Source organism: Carcharhinus amblyrhynchos, chromosome 25 (genome assembly GCF_965287045.1).
Source record: "Carcharhinus amblyrhynchos chromosome 25, sCarAmb.v2.hapA, whole genome shotgun sequence".
NCBI lineage: Eukaryota > Metazoa > Chordata > Chondrichthyes > Carcharhiniformes > Carcharhinidae > Carcharhinus > Carcharhinus amblyrhynchos.
The window spans coordinates 11,191,285-11,205,285 of NC_137348.1; the positions used below are offsets into that span (position 1 = coordinate 11,191,285).

Below are 14,001 nucleotides of genomic sequence, written 5' to 3' on the forward strand. Positions count from 1 at the left end.
TGAAACAGTTGAATGGTTTGTGTGATTAATAGGGATTCATAGTATGTCACCAGGGACAGTTGGCCCTGTTCAACAGCGGGGTAACATGCCCTATAACATAAATTAGCACCAATATGGTCAGCTGAACAAGTTTGGATCTCCTAAAGGAGTTGGAGACAAATTTTCCAGAACTCATGTCTGCCCCTTGCTCCCTCCAGTTTGGATTTTTAATCTATTTTGTTGCCCTTTCCAGGTGATTATGTGGCTCTAGGTGGGTTGAGAGTCTTTCTACCATAATGCACAAGTTAATATTTGGACAAGTTCTGGTCCTCACATTGGTGGACTTGAAGGTCACTGTGCACGAGGAGCAAAACCTTGACTAGTTTTACCTTACAAATCACCATACTAAGAGCAACAGCAGCATCCACATCAGAACACTGGCTGAAATCAGTCAGGAACATCTACAACAGAACAGGTAGGCTTAGGAGTTCTTCAGCTTGGTTGCTGCAGAATGATGTGAAACAAGTCATTCAATCTCTTGAACAGGAGTGAAAGTAAGTATTGTGTTTGCTTTTAATCCCCCAGCCCCTGCCTGGGAGATATGGTTATCTCCTGCTTTGAATCACACTTAGGTAATTTAGCTGAGAAGCTCCTAACTCTGATAGATGTTCCTGAGTCAAGACATTCCCCAAAACTGAGTTTTCAGGATGAAGGGGCATTCTGCAGCCTACCCTGTGTGGGTGCCATGACCATTTATCAACAGCATTATTTTTTTCCCCTGAATATTTTAAAAAAATCATATTTCATAAAATTTTAATCTATTTTAAAAATACCCATGGCCATTTTAAGATAGTGCTGCTTTAACCTTGGCTGATTTGTTGAAAATGTTTTAGTTGGTCTGCACTGTGCACAGACATTTGATTTAAAAATCATATTGAATAAACTGACATACATAAAAGCATGAACATACATCTCCTGTGTTTTGTGAGGACAGCAAGCACTGTTGCTAAGGAGACAAGGTACAGATGTCACAGTGGAATCTGGCAATTTCAACCATGAGCATCTGTACCTCAGTTGTTTAGTTTAAAATCCATCTCATCAACCATGCATTCAGTCACTTGTTCCAGTGTCCCCTTTTTCAGCTCAGTGCTAAATTTTAATGCTATAGGGTCAAGCTTTGGGAGAGTTTATAACATTAATATTAAAGACTAAAAGCAATTTATCAGGTGGGAATAGAAAATAAACCATCTACAATCCTAGAAAAAAGGAAACAAGAGGAGATATCAAAAGAGATAGAGCAGGATTGTGACAGTGCAGAGGGAGCAGGGCAAGTGGAGTTTAAGGTCAAGTATTGTGGTAGATGAGTAGGGAAAAGAGGAGAAAGAGTGAGAATAGCCCTCAACTTGAAATCAATCTGCAAACAGTGTGTCCATCAAGAATTACTGGGGGGGCGGGGGAGAGAGAATGGAGAGAACGGGGAGAGGGAGAGGGGGGGGGGAGAGAGAGAGAGAGAGAGAGAGAGAGAGAGAGAGAAAGGAAAGAGGGGTTGGCACTAGGGAGTGTTATGATCCTAGACCAGACCCCCAAGCTTTTGGTAGGATCAGCTTAGGGGCCAGTAACATTTTGTTCAAAGTAAACAAAGTTTAAGATCCAAGGCACATGCTCAGTCAATAATGCCACAATGGATAATGCCTCAAGATTCCACAGGCTTTGAACAAACAAAAATAAATTTTATAATACAAGGTCAGGTAGATAACACAACTTATATGATCATAGAATCATAGAGTCCCTATATAGTGCAGAAGGAGGTCACTTAGCCCATCGAGCCCACACTGACCACAATCCCACCCAGGCCCTGTTCCCATAACCCCACACATTTACTCTGCTAATCCCCCTGACGCTAGGGTCAATTGAACATGGCCAATCAACCTGTCCTGCACATCTTTGGACTGTGGGAGGAAACCAGAGCACCCAGAGGAAATCCACACAGACATGGGGAGAAGGTGCAAACTCAACACAGAGTGGCCCGAGGCTGGAACTGAACATGGGTCCCATGCGCTAAGAGGCTGCAGTGCTAACCACTGTGCCTATCTATTTTACACACTAACATCCAGGCTTAACATGAGGCACAAGTGAATTAATAGGCAAACTGTGTTCAAACACATCACACTGTACAAAAAGTAGCAAATGTGACCAAGACAAATCCATGGGATTTGTCAGCAAATACTGAGTCAACCAATCTCATTGAAATTCTCTCTTACACGGGACTCCAAACTTTTCACTTTCAAAGATCAAGCCTCGGAATTCCCTCAAAGATGCTCCAACTTGGACTGCCTCAAAAACAGCACACCTCTTAGGATTTCAATTTCATCTCCCGAGACTCTGTTCCCCTGTATTTCTAAGTCTGAACTCCAGCTTCTGCTTACTGGTGCAATTTCAGCTTTTCAATAGTTGGTTAGACAACTTCCTGGTCTGCTTTTTTGCAAACAGTGTCAACATTCATCTCAAATACTCCAGCTTGGTAGCCCCATTAGCTATTTTATTAACCGTACCTTATTAACTGCTAGCCTCATAAATTAACATGGCCCCAACCTTTTAAGTGCAATAGTTTTCAAGCTGCTTTTGTTGCACTTACACAATTTCCCACAGTTCAGATTTACTCCTTCCAGAAATAAAAAAATCTCTAAAATAATATTACGAACTACATACTTATAATGGGGGTGTTAGTTGTTACAAATGGGAGAATGGAAATGTTCATTGATGGCATGAGGAGAGGGATGTCAAACGCCGAAAAGTGAGGAATTTGCTTCCTCCATGGTTCATAGTGCGGCCATATTTTAGGGTTACCATGATACCACTACTGACTCAGACCTGCACTCAGGTGTTGGTGACTGCAGCAAAGAAAATACTTTAGGAGAACACACTGGGAAGTAACAAAATTTATTTACTTGCTAGGAAACATTTTTCTGAACATTCTTCTGCATTTCCTTCCTCTGGCATTCTTCCCCAATGCCTTGTGTAATTGACAAGTAAAGCAGAGGTGTAGGTAGAGAGAATAACTATTGAGACTCAAAGGAGGAATAGCAAAACAGCTAAATTTATTTTTAATATTCAAGGTAACACAGAAGGCTGAACCCAGAAATAACGTACACCACAAGAATACTGGAAAGCAGCAAGAAAAAAGTGAGATTAATTTAAAACTTGAAATAAGATCTGAGCCGCTGATAAACCAAGACCCAAGCTCTTAACCCTTTTTTTTTAAAAGAGGCGCTCTGAACTTGGAGACATATCAGGTGGAAAGCCAAATGGATCAAATTTTATAATTATGGTCTAACAGGTTTTTACATCAGCAAAATCCATTGTATGTACAATCATTGGAATTTAAAATAGAGGATGAAATTGACAGTAGTGTGAGAAGGGCAAACCAGAAATGTAACCTGAACCAGAATGCAACATTATGATGATTTCCCATTTCTTTAAAAGATGAACTTCATTCTGTTAAGCTTTTCACATTTAAAAACTTTCCACAATGCATAGCTCTACCTCACCATGATCTCAACCCCTCCATTGTCTCTAAATTGTCAGATTGCTCATCTGGTATTCAGTGCTGAATGCTCAGAAATTTCACCCAATTAAATATTGAGACAATCAAAGTCATTATCTTCAATTCTCAGTACACACTGTCCCCTGACTCCCCGAGGAGTTCCATTCCTCTCCCAGTAACTGTCTAAGTCTGAAGCAAATTGGGGACCAGACCTTGGTCCATCGTTTGAACTCGAGATGAACTTCCAACTACTGTGTCATTACTAAAACCACTTCTTCCTACCTCCATACCATCATACAACTCCACCCCAACTCATCTTTTGTTGAAATCCTCGTCCCATGCCTTCATTACTCCCTGACTTAATGATTACAACACACTCCTAGCAGGCCTCCCATACTCTCAACTCCATAAACTGGAAGCCGCATAAAACTCTGCTATCCTTGTCCAAACTCACATCAAGGTAGGTTCACGCATCACTTTTTCTGACCTACACTTAATCTTAGTTGAACAATGTAAAGTTTATTTCTTAGTGTTACAAGTAGGCTTGCATTGACACTGCAATAAAGTTACTGTGAAAATCCCCTAGTCGCCACACTCTGGCGCCTGTTCAGGGACACTGAGGGGGAATTTAGCATGGCCAATGCATCAAACCAGCACGTCTTTCGGACTGTGGGAGGAAACCGGAACTCTGCCCTTGTTTCCTATCTGTGTAATCTAATGCAGCCCTACAACCCTCAGAGATAATTCCAGCCTCTCTTCATCCCCAATTTTACATGTTTTACCATTGATGACTGTGTTTTCAGTTGCCTAGTACCCAAGCTCCACAACTCACACTCTTAATGTTTCTGCCACTCTGAACTCTCATTCTTTCTTGAAGGCTTTCTTTAAAACCTATCTTGTTGACTAAAATACTGGTCTTCTGCCCTAATATCACGTGTGACTGTGAAATTTCGCTTTATAATATTCCTGTGAAAGAAGCACAATCGAAAGATCATTATGTTCAGACAAGATACAAATAAGTTTTATTCTTTCCCAATAACTTCACATAACCCACAGGAACTGTGAAATAATGGAGACTGACTACTTCCAAAAGCTGCCACTCTATTTCTTGTGCAAATATTTAGCATGGTGCAGTTGGTCTGGTAAAATCACCAACACAAAGGGCATTCAGTTTATTTGTTATAACTGTGCAACCCAAATTTCTGTGCTGCCCATCCCTAATTGCCCTTGAACTAAGAGGCTTGTTAGGCTAAGAACTGCTGCTTTGTTCACTTCAGTTCAATTATAGTCTCCACAGTATCTTTCCTATACAGCTTACCACCCATTTCTGTCAAAACTCCCCAACTTACAGTTCATGTCTTACATCTCTGGCTTTTTCAGCATCTTTCTCCAGCGGTGTAGCAAGAAAATGTGCCACTTCAGTGGTCCTATACTTGACCTCTCCAACTACCTGACACCAATACAGATCACAGGCCACTACAATTAACCACAATATCATCTTCCTCTTAAAATGTGACCAACCATTCACTGCTTCCCATAACTTCTATCCAAGTCATCTATTATTTTAAATGATGAAAATATGAATCACACAAAGTCATTATGCAGGTGCAGCACATAATAAAACATGCCAATGGGATGTTGGCACTAATTGCAAGGGATTGGAGCATAGAAGTAGAGAAGTGTTGTTGCAATTGTATAGGCTGTTGGTGAGTTCACATCTGTATCCAGTTTTGTTCTCTTGATCTGAGGAAGGATGGGATGGCATTGGCAGCAGTTCAGAGGAGGTTCATCAGTTTGATTCCAGGGATGAAAGGGTTGACGCATGAGGAGAGACTAAACAGTTTGGGCTTGTACTTGCTGGAGTTTAGAAGGATAAGAGGGAATCTGAGCAAGGTATGTAAAATTTTAAAAGATTGCTAAAGTAAATGTAGACCAAAAGTTTCCTCTTATGAGGCAACCTAGAACAAGAGGTCACAGGTATAGGTTGAGAAGCAGTAGATTCAAAACTGAGATGAGGAGGAACTACTTCTCACAGAGAGTGGTGAATTTGTGGATAAAGGAAATGGGGAATAGGTGGGGAGGTGGATTTGAGACTAGGGAGGAATCAACCATGATCTGATTGCATGGCGGAACAGGCTCGAAGGGCTGAATTTGTCTCCTTCTGTTCCTAATTCCTATGTTCCTCTGTTAATTAGAACCAAAGGCTGCCAAAGCACAAAAACCATTGCTCATTCACATTAGCAACAATTTATACTCACTGGAGTTCAGAAAAAATGAGAATGGAGGGAATCTGATCGAGGTATGTAAAATGTTAAAGGGGATTGATAAGGTGGACGTTGAACTGATGTTCCCCCTTGTAGAGCACTCTTAAATAAGAGGTCATAGATATAGAGTGAGTGGAGGTAGGGTTCAAAGCCTGCTCTCAGGGGTTGTGAATCTGTGAAACTCATTGCCTCAGAGTGCAGTGGGGGGCAGCATCAATCAACAGATTCAAGAGACTGATAGATATGTTTCTGATGAAAAGCAGGATAAAAAGCTACCGGAAGCAGGTAGGAAAGTGAAGTTGAGGATAAGATCAGCTATGATCATGTTAAATGGCAAAGTGGGCTTGAAAGGCTGAATTGCCTACTCCCACTCCTAATTCTTATGTTCCTATGTTAATCAAACTTCAATATGTAAATAACTAATAGAAAAATGCTTATGCATGTAGGGTAGGAAATTTTCTGATTGGGTGGTTCTTGTCATCTTTTGGTACACGAGAAGCAGTCCACCATGAATGTACGCAGACTCCACACAGTTGCAAAGTTTGCTTTTTATGTCTGTGTAATCTTGAATTCTATATGCAGATTACAGACAAATGCAGTTCACTCAAAGGGTTTGACACGTACATCTGACTCCTAAGATTAACAAGGATAGAAGCTCTGACCAGAGTCAAACAGGAATCCAAGGCTGCAAACAGACTGACTGGAGCCAAGACTCAGAAACAGAACACAAATTTGCAGCAAGGACTGAAGTCAATGCAGTTTGCTGGTTCAATTGTCTCACCGATATTGAAATTAACAGTCATTTCAACTCTATACCACTCTAACATTGAATTGCCAGAAATGAAAACATTTATAAACAATCATTTTTGCCATTACATTCCACACTCTTCACTTGAACTCCATGTTCACTAAATATTCTCACATTCCCCAATGCACAACTCACACAGGAATGAAAACTGTTAGTCTCAATCCATGTTGCGCTGTTGCTATTAAAAGCACCATATGGCGACCAACACATCCCACATTTTCTCACCAATCTCCTTCAACTCTTACCTACCTGACAACCCTGTAACTGATCCATGGAATAACACAAACAACAATCTATTGGGAAGACTCCAACTCTTGCTCTTCATGTATTTTTATCTAATTTCCCCATAACTGCTTTTTCTTTGTTGATGCAGCATCAATGGGCAACAGAGCAAGCTACTGCTTTCTCTGGACTTGGTCAATTCTTCAGCCAGTTCTGTAAGTAGTTAGACAATGTGGCAATCTTGAACAAGAGGTCACAGGTACTGGTCGAGATGTGGTAGATTTAAAACCGAGATGGGGAGGAACTACTTCTAGCAGAGGGTAGTGAATTTGTGGAACTTGCTGCCCTGTAGCACGGTGGAGTCTGAATCATTGAATGGTTTCAAGGAGGAGAGAGATAGATTTCTAATTTTAAAAAAGGGATAAGGGGAACAGGGGGGAGGTAGCTTTGAGACCAGCCATGACCTGATTGCATGGCAGAGCAGGATCAAAGATCTGAATTTGCCTACTTCTGCTCCTCATTCCTATGTTCCTAACCTCCCTGACAACATTCCATTTTTATTTTGCAAACAGTCCCCAGTTTCTGTTGGGACTGTTCGACCAAATAGACAGTGCAGGGACATTTCACTGACTGGACAGGTGCACTCCAAATTCCACCATAATAGGTGCTGTATCAGACAAGATATCACTGTCATAAAATGGGCCCTGTAACACACTGCTTCAATTTTGTACAGGGATGTCTCAAACTGTTTTAAATGGGTCCATAATCATTTCTGTCACTTATTTCCATGTCCAGTTAATACCAATGTAGGACGCCGAGGTGATGGATTAAAAATTACAAACCCATTTGAATGCTCTGTTCTGGAAATGAGGTCAACGATCACACCTGTGGCGGGGCAGTATCTGAACCACCAAGTCACAGTTAAACATAATGGCTGTCTGAAATGGACAGGCTGAATGTCAAATCTGGTAATTACTAATGCTCAATACAAACTTTTAAATGGATTAACGAGATCATAAACAATTAATCAACACCTCCACAACTGTCATAATAATAATTCTTTGTGGGAGTGTAATTGTCAACTGCCTCATTAGCATCAAAATGTAATTTCCTTCCTGTAGAACAAACTGCTCAGTAAGATCACTTTAAAACAAGTGGGGCTGGATTGGATGACAGCCTTTGATCAGCATTCACATCCAGTACAAGCAGATGGGACAAACAATTCATGTTTGCTGGTTTTATTAGTCCCATATAAAATGAAATAAACCATTCTCAATCTAGCTCCCACGAATCATGGGATTATAGCATGAGAACTGTTCCTTACTCTGCCGTATATCATATTATAAATGCAAAACTATCAGAAATCCCTTGAAACACCACAAAGAAAATTACAATAATTTTAAGCAACAGGCTAGAAGAACCATCCTTTGATACAACTCTCAACCTACTTTCTCAGCCTACCCCTCAATTATTTCCCCCCACCTCAAGTATATTTAGTTGTTTTATTGAACACTTTCATATTGACTCCTCCTGTGACTTAGCTGAGAAAATTCTGAAATTTTTCACCCTCAAGAGAGAAAGTTCTGTTTCACTCCCAAAAGCAGAGTCTCTGGGGTGTGAATTATTCACTGCAGTAACCCATTTACTTGGACAAATTTAGGTCATTCCATTCATAATCTCAAATTCAATTAGATTAAAAACGTTTTTACTCCCAACAGGTTAAAAAAATTGAATATTGAACCAAAGACATTCCTTTTCACAGATTTTTTGTATAGCCAGAAAATATTTTTGCTTCATTCAGTAAGGTTTGCTGTAGCAAAATAATGTCACGTTTAAAATTTATAACTGAGCTCATTAATAACAATGAAAAATAAGTGAACAAGACACCCTCAAGACAAGCAGATGGCAGTATCAGAAACTTGCAACTTTGCTGAGTATTGTTTTATAATCTGTGAATATCAACAACTCAATACAAAGTACAGATAATGAGACACAAGTCATACTTGCTACTACTGCAGAAGACAAAAAGTCAAAGAGAAAAACTGCTACAAAAACATGTAGCAAACAGAATCCACAAGAACAAAAACCGAAAATGCCGGAAAATGCAGGTCTGACAGCATCTGTGGAGAGAGAATAAAGCCAATGTTTCAAGTCTGGATGATTCTGTCACACCTCCAAATGTTGTGCAACCTCCAAACACTAGCCCTATTCTCTCTCCACAGGTGCAGTCAGATGTGCTGAGATTTTCCAGCCTTTTTGGTTTTTGTTTCAGATTCCAGCATCCGCAGTATTTTGCTTTTATCTTAGAATCCACAAGAAATCACGTGCCAGTTCTGATGACAGGATACACTGGAAGCATTGACCCATCTTTCTCTAACAGATACCGATTAGCTACTGTGCATTTCTTTTTTATTTTTCACATTTCCAGTAATAGTAGTGTTTTTAATTCCTCACAAATGAACATTAGATTACCTCACCAAATTAAAATAAGACCATACCTGCTGCGACAGCCCTCTACAGTAAAGAATTCCACAGATTGACTACTGTTTCACCGAAGAAATTCCTTCTCATCTCTGTCACAAAGGGCGACCTTCTACTGAGATTGTGCCCTCTGGTCCGAGAAACTCCCACAAGGGGAAATAACCTCTCAGCCCTGTCAAGTTTCCTGATAATTCTATATGTCTCAGTAAGGTTGCCTCTCATTCTTCTAAACGCCAACGAATATAGGTCTAACAGGCTCAACCTCTCCTCATAAGAAAATCCCTCCATAACTGGGGTCAATGTAGTTAAACTTCTCTGGATTGCCTTCAGTGCCAGTACATTTTTCCTAAAATAAGGGGATTAAAACTGCTCACTGTATTCCAGGTGAGGTCTAATATATAGTGTTTAGTTTTATACACACATGATTGCATGTTTCAGCAAGACTTTCTTATTTTTATATCCCATTCCCTTTAAAATAGTGTCCAACATTCCAATTGCCTTCCCCATTATCTGACGAACTTGCATGGTGGTGTTCCCATGTAACTGCTGCCCTTGTCTTTTTAGATGGTAAAAATGGGTTTGGAAGGTGCTAAGGAGGCTTGGTGAGTTCCTGAGTGTATCATGCAGATGGTACACACTGCTGCCACTGAATGCCAGTAGCGGAAGGACTGAATGCTTATGGAAGGGATCCCAATCAAGTGTTTGCTTTGTCCTGGATGGTAGACACCTTCTTGAGTTAGAGTTGCACTCATCCAGGCAAATGGAGAGTATTCCATCACACTCTCAACTTGTGCCTTGTGGATGGAGTTGAGGCAGGGGGGAGCGGTCAGGAGGTGAATTACTCTCTGCAGATACATTGTAGTGATTAGTCCACTGCAGTTTGTCACAATGCTGGCACAATGCTCTCTTTGACCCAGAGACAATTGGTGCACCACAGAGAAAATAATTCACAAAAGATAAAACAGTGGGTAACCAGGCTGTGTTAAAGCTGCAAATACTGCTTTTTCAAATTAAAACTGGAAAATGAAGAATCTTGAGCCTTAATATTAACTTGTTTTTTTTTCCTTTTTCAGATTCTGTTGGACCTGCTGCGTTTTTTTCAGCAATTCTGTTTTAAATCTGGGAATGTAACAGCATGAGCTCAAAACCATTTACATAATAAAGATTTGCACAACAGGCAGGCCAAAGACAAATCGAAACTCCAGCAAATAACTGCAACTCAGCCTAACGCTTGACACTTCTGCTTTGCTCAGTAAGAGAGACAATTATATTAACAAAATTACTTCATTAAAATTAACATTTGGAGGCGTGCGGAGAAAATGTCAGGGCACTTCTATGTCCTACATACACATTTAGAGAAACCGTGCAAAATTAAACTGCACAATTAGCTCACTGCACTCTGAGCAATGTTTCTCTTCCCACTGAAACTTGAGTGCTCCACAAACAGCATTGACAGCTCATGTCTATCAGTGCACTTCTTGTGGAATGATGTGCAATGAGAGATCAAAAACTTTTGCTGACATGTTAACAGCGACATTTTTATGTTCTGAAATCTGAACAGTTTAGTATTATTGTCAACACGCTGCTGTGTTTGAGTGGAAAAGAAATGCACATTCACAGAAACACTTGATTCATCAGTTTCACGCACTGTTAACTGGCTATTGGACACATGTATGTATTGAATCTTGACATAATACATTTGAACATTCACCACCCTTAAGAACTTGGTCAAATTATTGAGTTGCTTCAAACTTTTTAGATGGCACTGCCGTCAGCAAACTACACCTTCCCTGGGTCCATTGCTAAGAGAAGATAGTTTTCATTCAGGGTAATCAATATTCCTTGCTTTTTCATTTAAGTTCAACAGGGATCAAAGTAGAAGTGAAACTCAAATGAGAGAGAACTTGCAAGTAGTGAAGTTTCACAGGATTGGAGTGAAATCAAGTCAGAAGAGGTGGGGAAAAGAATCTAATACAGGAAACCACAAGAGCTAAAATGAATAATAGATAAACTATTTTTGCTAGTCTATGGCATTGTCTGGAACAGTCCTGTATAGAAATAGTTTCATGTAAAGCATCAAATTAGAAGGGCTCTAATTGAAAAATCTCATTGACTTCTTTCAGGTTACAAGTATATAGTTTTCCTTGATAGAGAAAAGTCCCATTGAGGCTTCTGATGAAAGTAAAACCATGTGGTGACATGGCAGCACAGTGGTTAGCACTGTTGCCTCACTGCACCAGGGATCCAGGTTTGATGTCCAGCTTGGGCCACTTGGAAAATGTGGAATCTGCATGTTCTCCCTGTGTCTGCATGGGTTTTCTCCAAGGGCTCCAGGTTCTTCCCACAATCTGAAAGGCTTGCTTGTTAGATGCATTGACCATGCTAAATTTTTCATTAGTGTACCCGAACAGGCGCCAGAGTGTGGTGACTAGGAGATTTTCACAGTAGCTTCATTGTTGTGCTGATGTAAGCCTACTTGCGGCACTAATAAACAAATTAATGTCAGCCAAAGGTGTTGCAGCAGACAGGGAACAGTTGATTCATGAACGATTAAGAGGCTGATGCCAACAGTCAAGTTATTTCTAATTTACATAATGACCAGGTGTAGGAGTCAATTCTAAGCTTGTGTAATCTGTAGTCACTACATTAAAATGGCAGGAGCAGAAGGGGTGGCAAATGCAGTGAATGATTTGTGGGAAGATTACAATCAGTTGTAAAATGGCACAGGAGATAAATCAAATTCAAAACTGCTAAATGCCGAGTGATGAAAATGGATGAGCCAAAGTTGTAATGCACAGGCAGGGAGACTTTCAGAAGCAAGCAAGAACATTAGGATTGAACAGTAGTCTCACCCTTTCCAATGCTGACCCAAAGTGGTCCAGCAATTCCAAATGAAACAAGGATACATAGCAAGAACGATGCAGTAATGAGTCAACAGGGGTAGGCTGAAGCTTTATAACGAACTGGTTAGAATACAATTCCCATATTCCAGGCAACTGTGGACAATACACTTCAGCAAATTATACACAAGTATGTCAGAGGATGAAACCAAAAGTAATAAATAAATTCAAGTGTAAAGGGATGAGCTTATGAGGAAAGGTTACAGAAACTCAAGATTAAAATATTTATGAAAAAATTAAAGGTGTGTATGAAATATTAAATTGTTTAAGTAATATGAAGGCAGCTGTGTGAAGCAATTGCTCGAGAGGACATTACATAGAACAAAGAACACTACAGCACAAACAGGCCCTTTGGCCCACAAATTGCACTAATCGTATCCCTACCTACCAGGCCATAGAACTATCTGTAACTCCCAATCCCATTAAATCCCATGCACTCATCCAGAGGTCTTTTAAAAGACCCCAGCGAGTTCGCCTCTACCACCAATGGCAGCCAATTCCACTCACTCACCACCCTCTGAATGATAAACTTATCCCTAACATCTCCTCTGTACTTGCTCCCCAGCACCTTAAATGTGCGTCCTCTCATAGCAACCATTTCAGCCCTGGGAAATAGCCTCCGAGAATCCATCCTATCTATATCTCTCAACATATTATCAACCTCTATCAGGTCACCTCTCAACCTTCATCCCTCCAGGAAGAGGAGACCTAGCTTCCTCAACCTATCTTCATAAGGCATGCCTCCCAATCCAGGCAACATCCTTGTAGATCTCCTCTGCACCCTCTCAATAGCTTCCACATGCTTCCTGTAATGAGGCAACCAGAACTGCGCACAGTACTCCAAGTGGGGTCTGACAAGGGTCTTATAAAGTTGCAGCATTACCTCCCGACTCCTAAACTCAATCCCTCGATTAATGAAGGCCGGTACGCCATACGCCTTCTTGACCACATCCTCCACCTGCGAGGCCGATTTAAGAGTCCTGTGGACCCGGACCCCAAGGTCCTTCTGCTCCTCAATACTGCTAAGACTCCTACCCTTGATATTGTACTCCTTCATCCCATTGGACCCGCCAAAATGGACCATTACACATTTATCCGCATTACATATTAAATGTAAAGTTCAGTTTTCAAGTGTCAATCATGCTCCAATGTGAACATTTTTTTCCATCAAGAACTGGCATTATGACAAGTGTTAAGACTGTCACAGCCAATCTACCAGATTCACCCACAACATGTGGTACACACAATAGATACTATTGTGCAGGTGCATGTTTTCTTATTGCCTTGCTTTCAAAATATTAAACTTTTTCACAGTCAGTATCATCTCAGAGTCTTTTGTAAAAAGAGCAATGAAGTTATTAAATTCAATGTTTAATTTTTCACCTCTCAGCTGACCTGTTCCTTCCTGCCATGGCCTCCTCTTTAGAATCATATTTTGTAAGTGGCTATCTAGCTCTGCTCGAGGTTATTTCCTGCTGGGAGATCACCTACCTTCAGCGTTCCTCAGAATGAACTGGCATTCATTTGCCAATTACACTTCATTTCATATGACAGAGGATCTGCACAGGTGAACTGTGTGCTACACGAGTACCATTAATGATGCCTGCATCACATCGAATGAACTGAGATAATAAGCATCAGTTTCAACATGTAATTCAAGAGATGGAAATCAGCATCCATTAATAACTCAATGGTTCATTGCACATTATACAGGAGCCAACTGATGACAATGCAAAATGTTACAGACAGAGCTCTGGAATATGCTGACATAAGAATGACCCAAGCCATTCTGGAAGCAAGTGC

General features: G+C 40.5%; 1 protein-coding gene across 1 annotated transcript in view; it reads right to left on the reverse strand.

The window, feature by feature from the left end:
- Positions 1 to 14,001, reverse strand: part of gpr107 (G protein-coupled receptor 107) — a 100,027-nt gene that overhangs the window by 11,108 nt on the left and 74,918 nt on the right. The gene's annotated exons all lie outside the window — the stretch shown is intronic.